This window comes from Botryllus schlosseri, chromosome 15, assembly GCF_051294905.1.
Source record: "Botryllus schlosseri isolate E-star chromosome 15, Bs_hap1, whole genome shotgun sequence".
In the NCBI taxonomy this organism is placed as follows: domain Eukaryota; kingdom Metazoa; phylum Chordata; class Ascidiacea; order Stolidobranchia; family Styelidae; genus Botryllus; species Botryllus schlosseri.
In genome coordinates this window covers 4,376,051-4,391,770 of record NC_137250.1, presented here as the reverse complement: position 1 = coordinate 4,391,770, position 15,720 = coordinate 4,376,051, and the positions used below count along the sequence as shown (strand labels likewise).

At 40.1% G+C, this 15,720-nt stretch overlaps 1 long non-coding RNA gene across 1 annotated transcript in view; it reads left to right on the top strand.

Moving 5' to 3' along the window:
• The window catches only part of LOC145457955 (uncharacterized), a 186,368-nt gene extending 182,797 nt beyond the window's left edge, over positions 1 to 3,571 (top strand). Inside the window, exon 2 of the long non-coding RNA XR_013921018.1 lies at positions 3,086 to 3,571. This is a non-coding gene — a long non-coding RNA (uncharacterized LOC145457955). The remainder of the gene's footprint in view (positions 1 to 3,085) is intronic.
• Positions 3,572 to 15,720: the final 12,149 nt, after the last annotated feature.

Sequence of the window (15,720 nt, the reverse complement as noted above, 5' to 3'; positions counted from 1 at the left end):
ATGACGGCCTCACTCACCCACCGTAATGGTTATTATATACTCAGATTACCGTATATATTGGTTTGCGTGATTGGAGGTAGCAGGTTCCAGGTACGTACTGTACAGTATACAATGTTAAGTTAACTAAAGTGTAGGGATTGCCTAACATCGCCTAGCACATCTCTACGTCGACTCCTCGGCCCACTTACACTGCTACTGCCACTGCTACAAGGACCGGGGTCGTAATATTGTCTTTGCTGCCAGCTAAGTGGGTTACCCACATGGTTCCCCAGAAAATACCTCTGTAATATGGGGCCAAAAATGTACGGTTCCCGCTTGGTTTCCCCAGCTGGTTACCACAATTCATCTCACCTTGATACCTTGTGGTACCCAAGTAGGCGTGCTACCTGGGTATAGGTTGTCCCAGTTTGATAAATCAAGAGATTAACACTAACTTTATGCGCTGCGATCAACCGGTTTCCTCAATCCTGGGTTGATAAATCCTGACGGACGCGATAATCGACTTTTATTGCTAATCCAACTTTATTTTCTCCGCCCTAAATATTTATAGACTTCTCCATTCTCAAAGTATTCGGTGGTAACATAACGTTGCGCTACACGCAAAAATTTTATACTACACAGAACGTGGAGAAAGCGGGACGTGGATAGCTATGGCGTTGTTTGTAATTCGAGTTTGTAATTGTGAATCTCACATCCACAACAGCTCATTTCGCGCCGTAGATCAGGAAGACAATGTGTATTGCAAAACTGCGTTTTGAAATGGGCGGCGCCATATCTGCTGTGCTCTTCGACTCAACGTATCGCACAATTCATGATTTCGATTCGGATACATCGTCAGGAGGTTTGGGTCAGTAGTCAGTTCGATGGCGTGGGTTCGAATCCCATCGCTGCCACCGCGCCAGGATACAGAGCCTGTACTCCCTGTTGCACCACGAAAGGATGTCGCCACACGATAAACGTTTATTACAGAAGAGACATCTTAACAGCACGAGTAGTCGTTATGTCGGGCAACTAAATAAACGGCGCAATCAGAGAACTAATCATTAGCGTGTCAATTAACAGGTGCCAGGATTCGGCTCCAGTATATTACAAACAATACTGGCGCATGGATTTTGCGAGTGATATTGGCCGCTGGCGTGACAGTAACTTAAATTTGATGATTTTGAAGAGAGGGGGTCTGAGCCCCTAAACCTGAAGACGACATTGTCTTCACCTTTCAAAGACATGTTTATACTGCCCCGAGAATAGTTATTTTGGCCGTGATGAAAATTTACCAACAAGTCGCTGTGATATTGATCAATTCAGTACAAAAATAAATATTGGGCAAAAAGCCATATCTTATACCCAAAAGAGCCATATATGGCTCGCGAGCCATAGGTTCCCGACCACTGTTCTACGTGGACCGTGAGCTCGCTATAATATGAACTAAAACTTCGAAAACTTCTGGTGCTGAGCTGGTAGCCGACATTTAGTTGACAATTTCACATCCTCATCTTGGTATCAAATCGGCCTTATTTCCTTCCGTAGAAGCCTTCCGAAGTTCTAGTTCATTTTATAGCGAGTTCACGGTCCCCTTAGAATATGTTGTAGCCATTTTTTCCATATAAAATACCCTTACACAATCGAGAAGGTAACCTAGAGGTTTCTGAATACTGCAACCGCATACGTAACAAAGGCGGTTACCACCTAAAGTCTGGCGACACCTAGTGGTTTGATGGACCCTATTGAATAGATCAGGGGTTCTCAACCCACGGCCCGCGGGCCGCATGCGGCCCGCGACGTCTTTCATCATAAACGCAAGTACTACTGACACGGTATTGTTACAAATTAATTTAAATACTTAGCACTATTATTGCACCGTTTTTGTTTCGTTTGATTACTCATTTTTGAATGCAGTGTTTCTCAAACTGGGGCGCGCGCCCCGTTGGGTCGTGAAAGCATCTGAAGGGGGGGGCGAAACTGAGGTCGTCTCAAAAAATGTTCGCGCTGCGCGCAATTTATCTCCAATTCATTGTTATTTCACTGTATAGTCTGGTTTCATATTTGAGAATTCTCTCATCACCAGCCATAACCTTCCATGCCATCAAACTAGCCGTTTGTATTGCTAGCATAAGGTTGCATATATTACGTAAGGTTTTTATAAGGTTGTCATAAGGTTGCTATATGGCGTTAGGGGGCTCGAAATTTTTCCCTATAAAAAGGGGCGTATCTAAAAGAGTTTGATAACCACTGCTTTAATGGGGTGTTTCTTGATATATGCTCGACTTCAGATTGTTATTGTTTTGAATCGGTATTCGGCTGGACTCGGATTCGTGAGAATCCTGCTATTTAGTAGGCCTAAACTTTTAAACAGTGTTTGACTCACTGCGAACGGTTGTTGAGATTGCCGACTACGTTACAGACGCATCGTTCAAAATTGCTTGGAATATGGCTAAACCAAGAAATCTGCTATAGAAGGTGTGATTTCAATAAAACCTTAACATGATGTGCGAATATTTGCTGTTTCCTGTACTTAGCAGCAAGGACAACATCACCTGACAAATTTCTAAGATACAGTCGCATATGATTCAATCGTGACGAGACGAGTAACATCAATGCCAGTCGATCTTTTATCGCAAGTTCTGAAACACGTTGCCGTGTAGACAGTAGTTAAGTAGATCGGTCGCGAACGGCTAATTTTTGCATGGGGTTCTTATGGGCGGGGTGGTGAGGTGCCTGAAAACCGGGGGTGGTGAGGTGACCCTTATCTCTTATGGCGGGGGTGGTGAGGTGCCATTGTGTCTTATGGCGGGGGTGGTGAGGTGACCCTTATCTCTTATGGGCGGGGTGGTGAGGTGCCTGAAAACGCGGGGTGGTGAGGTGACCCTTATCTCTTATGGCGGGGGTGGTGAGGTGCCATGTGTTCTTATGGGTGCGTCGGCATATCGTACTTTCGGGTGTAGGCATCTCTCGCACATCGTACTTTCGCATGCCGTACTTTCGCGTATAGGTTGTGTTGGTGATTCGCCATGTGTTCTTATGGGCGCGGCGGTGATTCGTACTTTCGAGTATAGGCATCTCTCGCGCGGTGTTGAATATGTACGAGTCACCAACAATAACCGCACAAACGGAAACGTGGCTTGTTGTGAGGATTTACGCAGTGCGTGCGACAGACGGTGATTCAAATATCAACAATAGTCGCGTTCGCAAACTAACACTTCAAAAAGATGTGAAATATTTGTAAAAGCCTACGATCGCTCACAAGATACCACTTCCGGCATATCAATCTACCACTCAATACACAACCGAAGTTGAATTGTAATTGAATGCGTAAATTTATCACCTCGACATCAAAATTCGAAAACAACAACTTGATGCTTTATGTTCTCACTCTAATTTCATGATAAGTGTAATAAGTGTCGAATAACAGATACACCACCGGCGAGTCTTGAATACCAACAAATTGTCACTTATTTCTATTCTAGCCGTAATCCTTTGTGAAGTTAACGCTTATTCAAAAAGGTGTGAAATATTTGCAAAACCCCGCGATCACTGACAAGATAATGTCTCGGACATAACCATCTTTCACGACTTGGTGTCATAACCATACCGATCGCTCACGCGGTGAAATTTTAGTAATCAGTTTGTCACAGAACTTGATTTCGCTGGTAAGATTTAACAAGTAACGAATAACAGACCGCCCGTGTCGGTAACTTGAATAGCGACAAATTGTCACTTATTTCCGCTCTAACCCTAATCCTCTGTGAAGTGAACGCTTATTCAAAAGGGTGTGATATAATTTTAAAATCCGACGACCACTCACCGGATAATGCTTCAGACATAGCAATCCCTCATGCCCGCTCACAAGGTAATATTTCGGTAATTAGTTTGTCACAGAACCGTCGCAGGCGGTGATTCGAAAACCGACAATTTGTCACTCGCCCGCGATCGCTATATGTTTCATGCCTCCAGAATAGTGGCTGACTTTAGTTGCGCGATAAGATCCATGAAAATATTCAATCAATGTGTCAATTTGTCAACTTGAAATGAAACTCACTATACACAAATCAAGTTGATTCGTATCTGAATGTTTTAAATCGGTACAACTCTAATCCTTTGACAAATCCTATTAACGCGATCTGTTGAATCGAACGTAACCTGAATATTACTGACGCCAACATTCACCCGCATCGGATCATTCACACATTCCGCGCCGCTGTTTTCACACTTATAGAATCAATACCAACTATAACTCAACAAGAATCAAGAATCACAAGTATGTGCATTACACAGTTATTGTCTTTATTAACTTGAAATCAAACACTTAACAAAAACACGCAACTAATCATTTGGCAACTCTAGCATTACCAAAAAATTCCAGTATTGTTGATTGAAAATCCTTGAGTCATTATTATCAAAAATGTTATAGTACCGCATCGGAATCCATTCGCGGGATGTACTAAAGGTAAATCCAAATAATCCAGAATGAAATATTTGGACTTTGACATTGCGCGAATAGAAATAGGTTTGACAAACATGACTACCAACTTTCACCCAGTCACATTTCAAGATTATACTTTGAAACAATCCTTGAAACTGACAACTCCATTCATGACTCCGTTTCCGTTTGTAAAATAGAGTTTCCGAAATACTATCGCGATATTTTAATGTGTTACTACACACAATAGAATCAGTCAATGAAATACCACCTGTTGTAAATATTTCTAACTTGACAACCACTTGTGCATACCGTGATCAAGTTGCGACGCGACGAGTTAAATCGGGATATTTCAATCTATTTGTCGAAACCTTGAACAAACTATCAGGTTATTTTTTTGTTGTAATCGAGTGAACGGAAATAGGATTACGTCTCAACATTTTAACATCTTTCCATACACAAAAGAGTAAAATACAAAAAAACCTTGTCAAGTCAATCCGTTTGTAACTTACCCAACCAAAGCAAAAAGTATCCTTATGAAAAGTAGACAAGACTACGTGAGTAATCACCACAATCCAAAATCCATAGCAAGTTCAGCTGTATTCATAGTCCACCAACTCGTATTTTTATTCCACTGTAAAAGTCGTTACTATTCCGCAAGACAAAGAAATTACTATGTGGTATATTTTGTAAGACGAAAGTAATTACTTCTCAGTGTCGGCGACTTGAGATTAATATAATATGTTTGAGTATACGAGATTTGACAGTCTGACCATCGTAGTTGAGAATTCATTTCTTACAATCGAACACAGGTGTTATATCAAAAGTTATCATACTGTAAACATAAGGATTGACACATTTTACGTATGTAATAGTTGATCACGACTTGATTATTAAATTATTCGCGTTAATTAGACCCGGCGTTGTGTTGAAAGTTATGACAGTAACAAACTTTTCGGAAACGTTGTTATTAACATATTGATTTGTAAAACTATACTTGTCTGAAATGTTCTTGATTTGAAAGATATTCCGTGTTGGTACAAATCACTCTGCGTATTGCGGATATCAGAAAATATTTTACAAATGTAATTGTTTCCAGTACCCAAGACTAAAGATGAAACAACAATTTCGTTTGCTGATTAACAACCGATACAATACTTTATCATCATAATCCGCGGTGAGAATTGAAACACTTTCGCGCATTACTCGGTGTCAAGATATCACACTAGGTGAATTGACATACCACCGCTTGGATATGCAAATCTCGGACTGATACTGTGATCCAATAAGGTGTGTTTCTGTGGAATGAAGACTGCAATCGTACACCACAATAGAACACTACCTCGCGATTTCACACGCAATCATAAAACACATCATCGTAAGGATTCAGTTCGTCCGGTGACATTTCGAAACGGTCATCGCCACAAGAGATCGGTATCATTTTGAAAAGACATCGTCACAAGGCTATTGACGTCGATTCTGTTGGTCATGTCAATCGGTTTCACAATCCGCCGTTTTTCAACTCCCCGCACCATAGTGTTACGGCACAGACAAGAAGCGTCGGTGGAAATAATAAAACACGGAAAGCACACTTTGGTGTTATTTGACATGGATTTTACACCCGACGAACCTTACATTCGAACGATGCATTGGAATGACGCTTGTATTATTGACGTAGAAGGAACAGAAATGTATCGATTTATTGGTTTCGTACATATCCAACAAAAACCAGGGTATGTGATTGTGCGTGGTTCGCATATTCGACTGTGAACGCTCTATTGGTATATGCTGTATAGTTCACTTTCACCGTCGTGCGAATAACCCATGTTACGGTTCGATGTTTGTGTGTCTGTATGTCACGCTTCAGATCGACTCAGAGTCATTGCAATGTGGCTTATTGGTATTGTTATCGGGTGACATTCGATCTACATCAAAACTACCGGCTATGATAATGTCTGTGGATCGATGTTTGTATACCAACACATTGCATGCAATGTCACACACCTCCATTTGCGCGTATACTGGTGTGGGCAAACAAGCGCGACGTATGTCTGGATGGTATTTTTTCGTGGAAACACAGGGTGTAACATGTTTACTTTGAATATTGTTCATTGGTTTATCGATTCACAGTTGATATCCGGATCCGGTTACATACTTTATCAGGGTTTCCGATTTCAAACTGAATGTCGAGACATACATGACCAATAAAGACACAATATAGTAAACACGCGGGGGGAAAACTCGACCTGGAGTTGTTATCGCGATGGGTGACATAAATCCAACCGTTTTCCGAACACCGTTATCCACATACCAACCATCGTCAAGGAGGTGTTTTATTCAGACATTTTGACTCTGGAAAATCCAAAGCACGAACCCGGACATCACAGAACTATCGAAGCCTATTGTCCAATTTTCCAAAACATGCATTTCGGTGTACAAGAACATATTGTATGTGGTTAACCGATGATATTGATGTGATACGACTGATGGGGGGTATACTCTGAAACCGGTAGTCCGTGTATATTTCCGTCACTGTTCGTTGTAATCTATTTCAAACTATCGTCAATACAACAAATACCAAATTGCCAGGTGTGTTTGTCAGATTTCAAAATGAAAATGGTTTTTGTTACTCTAGGAAAAGCTAGATGACCAAGTGAAAATGTATTGTTGCTCGAGTCAAAAATATATTTCCATAAGAAAATGGTTAGTTACTCTAGGTAAAAGTTTATTTCCAAGTGAAAATGGTTTGTTGGTCAGTGAAAATGGTTTGTTGTTCAGGGAAAAATATATTTCCAAGTGAAAAAGGTTTGTTAACCAGAGAAAAAATATATTTCCAAGTGAAAAAGGTTTGTTACCCAGAGAAAAAATATATTTCCAAGTGAAAAAGGTTTGTTACCCAGAGAAAAAATATATTTCCAAGTGAAAAGGGGTTTGTTATCCAGGGTAAAAATATATTTCCAAGTGAAAAGGGGTTTGTTACACTGGGTAAACGATAAATCCCCAAAGGACAATGGTATTTTAGTTAGGTAACGGTGGACCTCCAAGTGAAAATGATAATTTTACACAGGTAAACGTCAGTTGTCCGAACCAGTATGATATTTTGACTTGGGTAGGTATCTTGTGTTCAACACTGGTAGTGTGATTGGTCTTGTTAAACGTAGTTACCGAGTTGTACAATATACTTTTCGTGCGTATACAGTTACGAAGGGGTGGAAAATGAAATTGCTATTATGATCGTCAGAAGATTGTTGTATGTTGATTTGTCGGAGTAGCAATCCTATCATTCGCATATGACGAGCAAAATCATTACCGCGAATACATGTAACTGGTTCGCTCGGTCTCGATCAATGCAAAATGGATGATTCGTTTTTTGAAACCGTAGCGAAGACCACATGTAAATCGATGTGATAGACTTCTACCCCCTTACATTCGGTCGTGTCGTGTCCATTTTAATACGGGGCCCACAGGTATGACATGCACACACTAACGCCGTGAACAGAAATCGATGATTTTGATTAATAAAAATATTTCTTGACTACATCGGAATGTCTATGTTGTAGAAAGTAAATACTTTTAGGGAGTTGTGTGTTTAATGAAAGCGATTGGTTACAAGTATGTGTTGGGGAAAGAAAATTTATTTTTCTATATGTGACGAAATGAAAATAGATTCGTGGTTTTAATTGAATTGTGACTGTGTCGTTTTAATGTACGTTTCAACAGGTAGACTTGACACTGAACAACAATTCGACTCACAAAAAATGTTTGTTGTATGATTTGTCACTGGTGCGCAAAGGGTTAGGAATATTTTTGTATGATAATATCTTCTAGCTGTTTTGTTGTGCGGGCAATCATGTGATGACTCAGCACTTTTCGTTAGCAAAGTAGATTGATCTATGTGAAAGATGTAAGGACCGTGACTAGAAAACATATGTACTTTCTTGTTGGAGTAGCTGATTTACTGCTATGGCGTTGACATAACCCTCTGGAAGTGAGTATGCTTTTCTTTCAGGAAAGTTTACGTGGCTCGTTGTAATAAATTTGTGTTAACTAAATTCGGATGGATACCGCAATTGTGCTGGACTTACACATGGTATTCGCATACTGTGCACATACAAACTTTTGTGTAAACAACTCTGATGTTTCTGTTCGTACTAGTTCTGTGTTGAACTATTTGATTATTAAGATACATTACCACCCATTCAGACAATAAAGTTCTTGTGATATCGAAACAGTTTGAAAGCACCACCAATCATTGTACAGGTTTGTAGCATGGGAATATTTTCATGTGTCATGAATATCTTTCGTATACACTTAGTATGAAATGAGATGTGTGGACCAATAATTAGTGTCGTACAAAGTGTTGTGTTTGATTGCCTACTTCTTATCAATGTCTTTGTGATGTTAAAAGACGGCTGAGTTTGCATTTACATTAAGCGGGGAAACTCAAGTAATAAATTTTACTCGTTTGAAAATATCGATCAATGGAGTAACAGTATCAATATGAGTGGTATATTATTTTTTCGCGATATGCAACCAATCTTCTAAGCATAACTTGTCAAAAATTTATCATGTCATAGTCGGTTGTTACGAATTCGAAAGAAATGTACTTCGATTATCACGATGATGGAAATTAAGATCAATGCAGTATTTCGGAGATGGATGTGTATCGTCTGGTATGTTCCCCAATCACTAAATGTCGGTTAGTTAAACGATACATTTACAAGTTTACCGAAATCTTGATTTACAAATAACAGCTTGATGATGTAAAGCTCAACCACGCAAATGTGTTCATTGCAAAGTATTTGACACAAACAAAATATCGAATGGAGACCATCACATTGGTTTCATTTCGAGTGAGTGAAAATTGTTTTCTGTTGGCCAGGTAGGACACATTTGACAAACATCGTACATATTGTATCTTCGTGATGGTACCGACTTTCAGCGGCTTGGTTTCATGTCAGGAATTATTATTTGAGGGTTCAAGAACAATTTCAATCAATACTACAAATGAACAACAATGCAAAACACGTTTAGCAAATAACAGTGTAGCAAGTACTTTTTTGATATTACGATTGTTGTGCACCAGACATTTCTAACTGAATTGGATGCATCTAACAAACATATAACAATTTACTTTTGTAATGATCAAAGTATGTGAAATGGTGCGAACGGATTAGGTATTATTCAAGCGGTGGTATGTCAATTCACCTAGTGTGATATCTTGACACCGAGTAATGCGCGAAAGTGTTTCAATTCTCACCGCGGATTATGATGATAAAGTATTGTATCGGTTGTTAATCAGCAAACGAAATTGTTGTTTCATCTTTAGTCTTGGGTACTGGAAACAATTACATTTGTAAAATATTTTCTGATATCCGCAATACGCAGAGTGATTTGTACCAACACGGAATATCTTTCAAATCAAGAACATTTCAGACAAGTATAGTTTTACAAATCAATATGTTAATAACAACGTTTCCGAAAAGTTTGTTACTGTCATAACTTTCAACACAACGCCGGGTCTAATTAACGCGAATAATTTAATAATCAAGTCGTGATCAACTATTACATACGTAAAATGTGTCAATCCTTATGTTTACAGTATGATAACTTTTGATATAACACCTGTGTTCGATTGTAAAAAATGAATTCTCAACTACGATGGTCAGACTGTCAAATCTCGTATACTCAAACATATTATGTTAATCTCAAGTCGCCGACACTGAGAAGTAATTACTTTCGTCTTACAAAATATACCACATAGTAATTTCTTTGTCTTGCGGAATAGTAACGACTTTTACAGTGGAATAAAAATACGAGTTGGTGGACTATGAATACAGCCGAACTTGCTATGGATTTTGGATTGTGGTGATTACTCACGTAGTCTTGTCTACTTTTCATAAGGATACTTTTTGCTTTGGTTGGGTAAGTTACAAACGGATTGACTTGACAAGGTTTTTTTGTATTTTACTCTTTTGTGTATGGAAAGATGTTAAAATGTTGAGACGTAATACTATTTCCGTTCACTCGATTACAACAAAAAAATAACCTGATAGTTTGTTCAAGGTTTCGACAAATAGATTGAAATATCCCGATTTAACTCGTTGCGTCGCAACTTGATCACGGTATGCACAAGTGGTTGTCAAGTTAGAAATATTTACAACAGGTGGTATTTCATTGACTGATTCTATTGTGTGTAGTAACACATTAAAATATCGCGTTAGTATTTCTGAAACTCTATTTTACAAACGGAAACGGAGTCATGAATAGAGTTGTCAGTTTCAAGGATTGTTTCAAAGTATAATCTTGAAATGTGACTGGGTGAAAGTTGGTAGTCATGTTTGTCAAACCTATTTCTATTCGCGCAATGTCAAAGTCCAAATATTTCATTCTGGATTATTTGGATTTACCTTTAGTACATCCCGCGAATGGATTCCGATGCGGTACTATAACATTTTTGATAATAATGACTTAAGGATTTTCAATCAACAATACTGGAATTTTTTGGTAATGCTAGAGTTGCCAAATGATTAGTTGCGTGTTTTTGTTAAGTGTTTGATTTCAAGTTAATAAAGACAATAACTGTGTAATGCACATACTTGTGATTCTTGATTCTTGTTGAGTTATAGTTGGTATTGATTCTATAAGTGTGAAAACAGCGGCGCGGAATGTGTGAATGATCCGATGCGGGTGAATGTTGGCGTCAGTAATATTCAGGTTACGTTCGATTCAACAGATCGCGTTAATAGGATTTGTCAAAGGATTAGAGTTGTACCGATTTAAAACATTCAGATACGAATCAACTTGATTTGTGTATAGTGAGTTTCATTTCAAGTTGACAAATTGACACATTGATTGAATATTTTCATGGATCTTATCGCACAACTAAAGTCAGCCACTATTCTGGAGGCGTGAAACATATAGCGATCGCGGGCGAGTGACAAATTGTCGGTTTTCGAATCACCGCCTGCGACGGTTCTGTGACAAACTAATTACCGAAATATTACCTTGTGAGCGGGCATGAGGGATTGCTATGTCTGAAGCATTATCCGGTGAGTGGTCGTCGGATTTTAAAATTATATCACACCCTTTTGAATAAGCGTTCACTTCACAGAGGATTAGGGTTAGAGCGGAAATAAGTGACAATTTGTCGCTATTCAAGTTACCGACACGGGCGGTCTGTTATTCGTTACTTGTTAAATCTTACCAGCGAAATCAAGTTCTGTGACAAACTGATTACTAAAATTCCACCGCGTGAGCGATCGGTATGGTTATGACACCAAGTCGTGAAAGATGGTTATGTCCGAGACATTATCTTGTCAGTGATCGCGGGGTTTTGCAAACTATTTCACAGCTATTTGAAGTGTTAATTTGTGACCGTTGTTATTGTTGATATTCGAATCACCGTCTACGCCGGCTCTGTGGTAAACTAAATACCAAAATATTACCTTGCAAGTGATTCCTAGACTTAGCAAACTATTTCACACCCTTTCTGCTGAAAGTACGACATGTCGCCTGCAGTCTATACCGAAAGTACGAATCACGACCGCACCCATAAGACGCAATAGCCGCATGCGACCCCCGCCGTAAGAAATAAGAGTCGCTCGTCACCTCCGCCATAAGACGCAATAGTCGCATGCGACCGCACCCATAAGAACACATGGCGAGTCAGCACAGATCCCGTGAGAATACACGACAGGTGAATCACCGTCACCACCTATGGTAAAAAAGGCCAGTCATGACCACGAGTTTTCACGATATACACATTAACAAAGATTCATTCACATGACTATTTACTTGATACATATTCAACACCGGTCGAGAGAGGCCTATACCCACAAGTACGACCTGTCAACACGAGTTTTCGAGGCACCGCGAGAGAGATGGCTATACCTAGAAGAGTCACCGTGTGAGAGATGCGTATACCTGAAAAGGTAACCATGCCACCACCAGTTTTCACGTTAGCATGCCGCCGCCGCCTATACCCGAAAACGTTAGCATGCGGCCGATCCCTATCTCTGTAACGCTATCATGCGACCGGAGCCTATACCCGAAAACGTTAGCATGCCACCCCCGCCATAAGACGAAAACGTTAGCATGCCACCCCCGGTTTCGCGTTAGCATGCGACCCCACCCATAAGAACCCCATGCAAAAATTAGCCGCTCGCGACCGATCTACTTAACTACTGTAGACTACTTTAACCCAGCCTCGGATGAATCCACCAACTTTGCATAATATATGCAGAGGAAATGCTGGCCGGACAAACGTGGGGAGGGAACCAGCTAAAAATATCAACTTGACAAAGCGGGATTCTGTACCTATTGGTGCAGAGCCCTGGTATAGAAGGAAATGATAAGGGGTGATTGGTTTGCTCAGAAATTGCCCCGAACGCCAGACTTCTTCTCGTTCCGCTCAGAGCTCAATGCGATAATGGCCTCTGTAACGCAAAAGTTACCGTAATTTATACTTGCTCGCTCACGCATTGAAACAGAGAGGTCGGTTCTCTGGTGGTAGCGTTTGAAGTTGCATATACCGACTTGGCAACGAATGCAAAGCACGCTCCATGAAAAGATTTACTTACGCCGCTAGAAGATAGGCCTACATATTCTCACGACAAGCAGCAGCTGCAAACTTACGAACGCTGTCCATTAATACTTTACAATGCATAAAAATATACTAAATGCCCGTATACGACTGGTAAATAGGCTACAGTAGCTTAAATTTAATAGTAGCCCACAAATACATGATAATATTGTTCTGCGGCCCGCAGCGTCTTTTGCTGTTAAAATGCGGCCCGTCATACAAGGGAAGTTGAGAACCCCTGGAATAGATCAACAATACGGTCGGCGTCTGGACTCCTTGACCTAACCAGGCATTGGAGCAGAAAAGTATAAACTCATGCTACGCTCGCAAAACAGAGTTCGAATATATTTGGTGCGTAATAAAGAGGTTAGAAAGAAATCAATAGGCCTACTTTCTTATTCCTCTGATGGTAAATGAGTCGGCCTATAGCAGATGGTTCTCGTACGGAATGGTATATGGAGATCTCCAGGGATTTCTAAAACTTTTAGAAATCCCTGGGAGATCTCAAGGGTGCCGCGAGATAATGAGGTATTGGTTGCTAGCCTATTACTTTTGTTTAGCATAAACTCGTTGGGTGCTGATTTTAAGTACTCGAAATCCGGTGATGTTGCGGTTTGTGATTGGAAACGCACGGTTCACTGCCTATTCGCGATTTTGCATCTCTCCGTAATATACGTCAAAAAGGCACCGGAACACGGCGCAACACATACCAGACACAATATTCTATGACGCAATAGACACCGCATTTTTTTTACTGCTCTGCGATTAACCGTAGCCATGACGATTTCGTAATACAGTAACATGACCTCTGGTGCTCTGTCTCTAGAATGATATTGTCATTTCCACAATAAAAGCGGCGGTGACTTTCATATAATGCCGGTTTGAACATCATTTCGTTGCGGGACGGGTCGGTGGTTTGGCTTTGCCCTCATAATTACTCGCAGGCGGCAAGTTGTTATGTTATGTGTACCTCAAGCTCTTGTGAAATCAGCGCGTTTCCCGTTGAAATAAAAAAGCTAAATATCCATTAAAAATATTAATCATATGGTTAAGGTTATAGACATTGACCAGTCAGTGGAAAATTGTATCAGCGTAGTTGGCTGCATGTGAAATATTACCACAGGCACCTATCAATTCATGTAGCAGACGTATTAACAATAACTTGTGGATTCAGAGTCGGAGCTCGAATCGTTGCCGTCACATTGCACGTCTCCCGCGTTTCCAGGTGTGATGTGCACGTTCAATTTTGACGGTAAAGTTAGCAAGATTAGTCATAGTCATTCACGAAGAGCGGTGGACAAACAAACCGTATTTATTTATTATTAATAATAAATATATTTTATAGTCAACATAAGTAGGAATTAGGATCTGCTATCTCTGACCATTCATTATAATACCTGAGTTTGCGAACGGACCATCTTTCGCGTTTCACAGGTATTAGCAGTTGCTTTCTGCAGACCCGGTTATAATACAGATGTTGCAAGCGATATCTCTGTAAAACTTCCACGCAAAGACTTTTTTCTGAAGATAGACGTATAATGATTTTGGAAGAGTGACGTTTCTTCTGATAAGAGTTAATGCATCATTGTTGCAAAAGTAAAGTCGGCACAAATGTTTTGCGGAAGTCAAAACAAATACAATTGTTTACATACGTTAGAATAGGGATGGTGCGAACGTGAGGTTGATGGTCGCGTTCTGCGTGTGAACCTATGAAATCTCAAGGTTCACGCCAAAAACGAGCCTTGATAGGTTCTGCACTGTGAACCTTTTTCATGTATTACAATTATTCACGTCATGATACCTTTGCATTTAAACTTCGGATCACTCTCGGCATGGGATTGGCAGCATGAGAAGAAATTCAGCCCCACACGAGCATACACCTTGCCAATTTAAAAAGTTATTCGCTCGAAAGTTTGCTCGCAATGTTCAGCTTGACGTTTGTGAATCTTTAGCGACTCACTGCTGTGAGCTTTGCCCGCAATCACACAGCCATAGCAAGGACGAAATACGATACATGTGTGAAGTCAGCGAGTTGTGCCTAGTCAATTAACCAACTATACTTACGAAATTGATATAAAGACTGTATCGATATCTGATGTAAAAATCTATCAGGCGTACGGCATCAATACCTTGATTTGAAATCCGTCCGATTAGGGTGTTGGCTGCTGAACAACTTGTTTTTGAGATAATATCCGGCACAAGTATCGAAACCGGTGTTTCACTCTTATGAGTACTTTTGTCCGGCCTATACGGGAGTCCTCATCGAAATTGTTTGGAAAGCGACGGAAGATGTTGACTTGTGGAATTATTATAGCATTTGATTGTTCCAGTTGTTGATACATTAGGTGACCATTAAAAAGTCAGCATGTACTTCATAATTGTGGCATGATATGGCTTGAATCGACGCTAGTTATGATGTACATCTGTATATTATTTCACGAAAATGTAGGGTTAGAAATGACAATATGGCGTCACGCATACGTCATAGGACGTCATAGGTTCACGTTTGCGTCCACACATAACCTTTCAAAATGATTTGCGTTCACATGAACCGGAACCTTTCAGCGGTACGCACCGTTCATACGTTATGGTATACAACTTATTCGGCGCTGTTTTATTGCGTTCTTTCAAATGCTGAAAACCCATTGACTTGATCCAGTGTTGGGGTGACACGAACAATTTATCTCTTTGAAATGGTTTCGACGATCGATAAATATTG